This window comes from Dermacentor silvarum, chromosome 3, assembly GCF_013339745.2.
Source record: "Dermacentor silvarum isolate Dsil-2018 chromosome 3, BIME_Dsil_1.4, whole genome shotgun sequence".
Classification (NCBI taxonomy): Eukaryota; Metazoa; Arthropoda; class Arachnida; order Ixodida; family Ixodidae; genus Dermacentor; species Dermacentor silvarum.
In genome coordinates this window covers 214,931,478-214,939,921 of record NC_051156.1, presented here as the reverse complement: position 1 = coordinate 214,939,921, position 8,444 = coordinate 214,931,478, and positions in this window count along the sequence as shown.

Here is an 8,444-nt window from a genome sequence, read left to right as displayed (position 1 = left end):
CATGCAAAACAAATATTCGTACCCTCCAAAGTTTGCAAGGCCAGGCTCTGCGGACATGTCTTGGACTTCCACGATGCGCCTCGACTCATGCAACAATCGTGATTGCTAGAGACTACTTGATTCCAACATACATCACGGTTGACAACCTCAGAGCACACATTCGACACCTGTGTCGCGTACCCAGTCATCACATTGCTGTTTTGCCGGCACAAAGACCTCAGGCCACGTTTTCGAAACTTGTTGCGACACATCAAGGCTGCCTTCCATCGGGATTTACACCAGCAGCAAGACCACTGTCACCCCCGTGGTGTCTACGGCAGCCACAAGTACACCTCACGATTCCGGGAATTACGAACAAGCTCAGTCATTCCACGGTAGCTCTACGACAGTTGACATTGTCATTGCTGAACGATGCATATGAGTTAAGAACGCAAGTTTACACCGATGGATCTGTCTCAGCCACCAGCTCCACAGGCGCTTTTATCATCCCGACCTTACAAGTCACAAGGAAGTTCAAAGTGTCCCACATAACGACTTCTACGGCTACAGAACTTGCCGCTCTACGTGCTGCAGTTAATTACATCGTAGAAACACCACCTCGAAAGTGGGTCATTTTTTGTGACTCCAAGGCAGCCCTTCAGAGTCTGCAGTCAGCATTACGACGCAAGACACATGAACAACTGGTGTTTGAGACCAGAGAGGTTCTCCATCAAGCCCTCATGAACGGACATGACATCATCTTTCAATGGCTGCCGGGGCACTGTGGCATCGTTGGTAATGACCTTGCCGATGATGCCGCCCGGTCAGCCCATAAGGAAACCCTGACTGTTCCTATACCCTTATCGAGGACAGACGCTGCGAGGGGTCTTCGTTTACTCGCTCAAACCGAGAGAGAAACGTCATGGAGCAGCCCGATTTTTACGAACTGTCATCTCCAACGGCTGGATCCTACAATGAGGCTACAAATTCCATCGAACTTCCCCCGCCGTGATGCAACTTTACTTTGCCGCCTCTGGTTAGGAGTGGCTTTTACGAAAGCATACTCATTCCTTCTGGGCATGTCCGACACACCAATCTGTGACTCGTGCAACTGTGAGGAGACGGTGGAACACGTGTTGTGTTTTTGTCATCTTTATGAGACCGAACGTGACCTTCTCCGGAGTGTGTTAGACCGATTAGACAGCAGACCTTTTTCAGAGACAAAGATTCTTGGACCGTGGCCCCACGCGTCGCAGGCTTACAAAGCGACGCGGGCATTGTTACAGTTCATGAAGTCGACTGGCCTCAGTGACCGATTGTGAAGTGTGGGACAACCGCATGTGTTTATACTGCGAGTGCTTTCTTCCCTCTCTCTCTCCTTTCTTTTCATCCCTTTAAACCCCTTCCCCCGTGTAGGGTAGCAAACCGGACGTGCTTCTGGTTAACCTCCCTGCCTTTCCTTCTTTTTTTTTTTTTTTTTTTTTTTTCCTCCTCCTCCTCCGCGATAGCAAATTTGAAGAGAGCTATACGGAGTAATGATAGCAGCTTTATCAGCTGTATAAACTTGGACATGCAGCAGCACCGGCAACACACAGAACTGTTGTCGACGCCGTCGGCGTTTTGCCCGCGTTCGCTCAAAATGCGTGCGGCGTTGGTGACTGTTGCCGGAGCCTCTGATATAAATAGGCACTTGGTGCCGCAGCTAAACGTAGCCTCCCTTCCCTCCCCCTCCCCCCACGGCCTTTCGTGCGTCGGAAGAAGGCACGTTTGCTCTACATATATGGTGATTGTAGAGGAGGAAAGAGACGCCTACTTCTGCAGCCCTTAAGGGAGCACAGAGCAGAACGCGCGTTTGTTCTCCGCCGTGCGTTCACTCCCCGTGAAAGCGCGCGTCCCTCGCGCCCTTTCACTCGCACATACAGCGTTCGGCGCGCGGCGACGATTTCATCTCCATTGACGTCATACGGAACCTCACGGCGACGGCGACGGCGACGGCGACGCCGACGGCAGAAATCTGCTTTTGAGTGTCCATATAATTGCTATCGCAATAAAAGGCGATTGAGTGCTCGGAAGCCCACGGCAACCTGGCGGGTTGCCGTGGGCTTCGTATCGTGCGACCATCGACCCGCGTGTTTGTCAGCACCTTATCATCATGGCACGGAGCAGCATTAAATAAATACTGTCACCATCGTGCAAGCGGCTGAGTCACCTTTGTTTAAAAGTAAGGGTGTCTTTCGGTACTTTTGCAATTGAAAAAGATATTTTTTTCATTTTTAGAATTGGTTAGTTGGGGGTCGACCTATATTCCGGTTCGACCTATAGTCCGGTTTTTACCGGTAGTTTCAGGCATATTTACCTTGCGAGTGGAGTTGTTATGTTAAAGGATAGGACGGAATCTTAAAAATGATTTTCTGTAAATTCTTACATTAGTGTTGTTTATAATGCAAATAAGATGTGAAGACGAAATTAATGGACTAGCCAGAGAAAGTCCGGGGTTTTTTGTAAGATATCGTATGTGATCAGTCCGTACATAATCGGCTCTATTGATAATGACATATGAGCTTGATTGAGGATGATCGTGACGAGTCCCGAATTCTGTGGATACATCATTTTTAGCAATAAGTATCCTTTTGAATATCTGATATGCAACCTCTCCTTACCCGCCGTGGTTGCTCAGTGGCTATAGTGTTGAGCTGCTGAGCACGAGGTCGCGGGATCGAATCCCGGCCACGGCGGCCACATTTCGATGGGGGCGAAATGCGAAAACACCCGTGTACTTAGATTTAGGTGCTCGTTAAAAGAACCGCAGGTGGTCGTAATTTCCGGAGTCCCCCACTACGGCGTGCCTCATAATCAGATCGTGGTTTTAGCACGTAAAACCTCATAATTTAATTTTGTAACCTCCTTTTTTATATGACAAAATCCACGAGTTACGCGCATGTTCGCATTCTCTCGTGTTTGTGCTACACGGTAGTTAGTGAACCAGGATATGACTATAGACAAAACTCTTTCGCAGAAGTATGCCAATGAGAAAATTTGGAGGACGCTTAAGCTTCGCCTTTAAGAGTAGAATGCGGTAGCGTTATCGGGATCCGTTCGCAGCGCGTCATTCGCATCTGGCAAGTAGGCTTCATTCACTGCAACACTGAACGTGGGAAAGCCAGGTTACAAAGACCAAGGGCTCTATAACGTAAAATGATTCCAAACTGTTTTGATTCCAATTTCTACAATCAGCCTCCACGAGTGGTCAAAACAATTTCGGGCCACTCCCAACTTCGCCTGTCTGTCACGCGACGTCACGAAAACCGCGATAGTTCCCCCTTTTATTTAACGAGTACACACTGATTATGCATGATTAAACGGCACAAAAGAAAAATAATCATTCCTGATTCGACGCCTTTTCACCATTAGCCCTCTGCTATTGGTCCAATGTTTTCTGGTTACGCCCACTTCGCCTGTCTGTCACGCGACCTCACAAAACCGCGAAAACTCACCACGTCAAAGTGACGTGTACGCGAAAAAATGCATTAATATGCTGACAAAAGTGAAAATTTTTCTGAATAGCCACAGACTGCCCCGTTCCGAAAGGAATAGAAGAAGGCTGCCCGCCGAGCGCTCAGGCCCTCGCTACTTGCACCTGCCAGTGAGAATGTATTTATTTGCGCATGATAAACCTTTTTGCGTGGCAGTAAAACGTTATCGAGCGCTTTCGGCATGCAGACGACATCGGTCTGCCAACTCTTCCTTGCTGAGTATCCGTTTTAGCGTCATTCTTATCCTTCCGTTGCATGCCGCCGCGATTTTCGACCAGCCACCGCAAGCTAAGCAAGGCGAAGCGGACCAATCGGAGAAGCCGGCACCAACCTCGTCATGCGGTTATCTATTTTCACTGTGCTGGCTCGGCCACATCGGAACCCTCTCCACTATAAACCGTGCTCCTCGCCTCTTGTCAGCCAATAAGATAAGAAAAACCGCTGAGTATAGACAATGTTATTGCTTTTGAAAACGAACAAAGGTGACCTCCTATCAACGAGGAGAGTGTTTGATTGGGCTGTTCAGACAACGCTGCGGGTCACCGCCTGATGCTTGCGTCGGTGGTTACGTAAATTTGACGTCAGGAGTTTGGAATCAAAACAGTTTGGAATCATTTTACGTTATAGCGCCTTTGTACTGCCCTCTCTTTGGCCGCGTCTTCTAGCGCAAAAACCCTTTCGCAGTGCACAACGAACTCGCTCCAAAATCATCACTTCTTAAACCAGGCTGGAGGCGAAATCTTACGTGATTTGAAATTGTAGCAGCATGTCAATTTCAATACCGTCCTTCGTTATCGATTCGGTATGCACACCCGTACAACAGTGCTCGTACTCACACCTTCATTATTGTGAGTCAATGTTGAGAAAAGTGAAATAAAATTTTACTGAACAAAAAAAAACATTATTTCGCTCGTATTCAAACACGAGCAGATATTAGCGAAATGCAAATATTGTTGTGCTCGGTGCTTTGCGTGAATCTTAAAAAAAGTGTGTCAAATATACTAAAGATTTCTTTATTTTTTTGTAGAACGTTTCCTTGATTACGCTTCATACAATGTTCAGCGTAGCATTAATGTTTCAGTCGTTCTTTAGTAACGGGCACTTCAAGGCATGTCTATGTGCGGTATGCTATGTGGACGTATTTTATTTCTAGAAGCTATACGAATTTTACTCTAAAGAGTTCCCGGTTTCGTGAATTATGTCATATCTGAACGACTTCACGTTGCACCACGCAGCTTATTTCGGCAATGACACAGCTCATAAAATTAAAGAAAAAACACACCGGTGACCTTCCGAGTCTTTTTGTTTAATCGGAACAAAAAAAATCTAAGTATGAACGCACAACGTGCCAAACTCGAGGAACGTATTAATTACGAGTGGTTGAGGCAATAGCGAAAGGCCATCATGAAGGCTAATTTGTGCTGCATAATTAAAGGGTGGGTATTTTGTTAGAATATTGCGCAATGTGAGAAGCAAATAGGAGTGAGAAAATGTTTAAATTTACCGTTAAATGCACTGCTTTTGCTTCGCAGTAGCATCTTCCAGTTTTTCATGTATAATAACATCTTTTTCTTATTAGAAGTAGTATAGGAAAGTGCCTTCTTCATAAAAGATGAACAAATGCACAAGGATTGTGAAAGAATAACGGGCTGTTTTGTTGTCTGCGCCAAAGGTACATCTTTATTTTTGGATTAATAGTGCGAGAACTGTGCCTAATGGCCAGTACCAACTCGACCTTATGCAGAACTATTCATACTGGCCAACTGTGCATTGCGCACAGCTGACAGTATACACCGACAAAGGTAGCATCAAATTAGCACTTCGGGCCTGATTGAAACTCATTTTTAATGCGAGAGCCTGAGAAGTAATTATTTTACTATCATAGGTCTACCAAACAAGCCACATCAAACCCCTTTTTCCTATAAGGTCATGAGACGTTCTAGGTATGTGCCACGGTCCACGATATGCCCAAGAAAGACAAGAACTTGCTAACGCACTAAAAATACATGACAATCGGACGCTTTCCGTGCAGGTGCTGCTGGAACACGGCCTCCATCGCTCGTCGGCCCATAAAGCGGTGAAGGCACTTTTGTGCTTCTTGAGGACGACGGGCTTGTGTCAACGTCTGTGACTATTTGTGCAACGACACACGCGTCAGCGAACTAAGCGCTAGTTTCCTTCTTTCCTTCCCTCCTCTATTCCCTGTCATCTTTGTGTTCCCTTTTCCCATTCCTCCGGTGTAGGGTAGCCAACCGGACGTTATTCTGGTTAACCTCCTTGCCTTCTGCCTTTCTCTTGCTTCCTTCCTTCCTTCCTAGGTATGTGGGTTCGAATGCCTATTAGATGTTCCCTTTAAGAGTAGACCTAGAAGGCCTAAGAGTAGGCGCTTGTCACCTAGTTGTGCTATTAAACGGCTTTTCACCACTGTAGATACCAGCCATTTCGAAAGGCCACTGAAGCCTCCACATTTCCCCCCTTCGTTAGCTTCTACGATATAGTGAAAGTTTTATTGCGATAGCAATTATATGGACACTCCAAAGCAGATTTCTGCCGTCGCCGTCGCCGTGAGATTTCGTATGACGTCAATGGAAATGAAATCGTCGCCGCGCGCCGAGCGCTGTATGTGCGAGTGAAAGGGCGCGAGGGACGCGCACTTTCACGGGGAGTGAACACACGGCGGAGAACAAACGCGCGTTCAGCGCCGTGATCCCTTAAGGGCTGCAGAAGTAGGCGTCTCTTTCCTGCTTTACAATGGGAGGGGAGAGGCGACGTTTAGCTGCGACATCAAGTGCCTATTTATATCAGAGGCTCCGGCAACAGTCACCAACGCCACCGGCAAAACGCCGATGGTGTCGACAACAGTTCTGCGTGTTGCCGGTGCTGCTGCATGTCCAAGTTTATGCAGCTGATAAAGCTACTATCATTACTCCGTATAGCTCTCTACAAATTTGCTATCGCAATTGATGCTTCGCCTTTCAGGTGAAACTGCGACAACTTTTATTGCGATAGCAATTATATGGACACTCAAAAGCAGATTTCTGCCGTCGGCGTCGCCGTCGCCGTCGGCGTCGCCGTCGCCATCGCCGTGAGGTTCCGTATGACGTCATTTGGAGATGAAATCGTCGCCGCGCGCCGAACGCTGTATGTGCGAGTGAAAGGGCGCGTGGGGCGCGTCTTTCACGGGGAGTGAACGCACGGCGGAGAACAAACGCGCGTTCTGCGCCGTGCTCGCTTAAGGGCTGCAGAAGTAGGCGTCTCTTTTCTCCTTCACAATCACCATGTATGTAGAGGAAACGCGCCTTCTTCCGACGAGCGAGAGGTCGTGGGGGAGGGGGAGGGAAGGGAGGCGACGTTTAGCTGCGGCACGCAGTGCCTATTTATATCAGAGGCTCTGGCAACAGTCACCAACGCCGCACGCATTTTGCGCGAACGCGGGCAAAACGCGGATGGCGTCGACAACAGTTCTGCGTGTTGCCGATGCTGCTGCATGTCCAAGTTTATACAGCTGATAAAGCTAATATCATTACTCCGTATAGCTCTCTACAAGTTTGCTATCGCAACTGATGCTTCACCTTTCAGGTGAAACTGCGACAATATTTTTAATCAAGCGTTTCCCTATGCCGACCATTCTAATAGACGTTTTCCGTCGAAGTATATAGTTTCAGGCATATTTGCCTTGCGAGTGGAGTGGTTATGTTAAAGGATAGGACGAAATCTTAAAAATGATTTTCTGTAAATTCTTACATTAGTGTTGTTTATAATGCAAATCAGATGTGAAGACGAAATTAATGGACTAGCCAGAGAAAGTCCGGGGTTTTTGTAAGATATCGTATGTGATCAGTCCGTACATAATCGGCTCTATTGATAATGACATATGAGCTTGATTGAGGATGATCGTGACGAGTCCCGAATTCTGTGGATACATCATTTTTAGCAATAAGCATCCTTTTGAATATCTGATATGCAACCTCTCCTTACCCGCCGTGGTTGCTCAGTGGCTATAGTGTTGAGCTGCTGAGCACGAGGTCGCGGGATCGAATCCCGGCCACGGCGGCCACATTTCGATGGGGGCGAAATGCGAAAACACCCGTGTACTTAGATTTAGGTGCACGTTAAAAGAACCCCAGGTGGTCGAAATTTCCGGAGTCCCCCACTACGGCGTGCCTCATAATCAGATCGTGGTTTTAGCACGTAAAACCTCATAATTTAATTTTGTAACCTCCTTTTTTATATGACAAAATGCACGAGTTACGCAGCATGTTCGCATTCTCTCGTGTTTGTGCTACACGGTAGTTAGTGAACCAGGATATGACTATAGACAAAACTCTTTCGCAGAAGTATGCCAATGAGAAAATTTGGAGGACGCTTAAGCTTCGCCTTTAAGAGTAGAATGCGGTAGCGTTATCGGGATCCGTTCGCAGCGCGTCATTCGCATCTGGCAAGTAGGCTTCATTCACTGCAACACTGAACGTGGGAAAGCCAGGTTACAAAGACCAAGGGCTCTATAACGTAAAATGATTCCAAACTGTTTTGATTCCAATTTCTACAATCAGCCTCCACGAGTGGTCAAAACAATTTCGGGCCACTCCCAACTTCGCCTGTCTGTCACGCGACGTCACGAAAACCGCGATAGTTCCCCCTTTTATTTAACGAGTACACACTGATTATGCATGAATAAACCACACAAAAGAAGAATAATCATTCCTGATTCGACGCCTTTTCACCATTAGCCCCCTGCTATTGGTCCAATGTTTTCTGGCTACGCCCACTTCGCCCGTCTGTCACGCGACGTCACAAAACCGCGAAAGCTCACCACGTCAAAGTGACGTGTACGCGAAAAAATGCATTAATATGCCGAACAAAACAAAATTTTTAACAATAATTTATTTTTACGCCACGTATTATAGATCGCACACAGACAGAGCGTCGAAC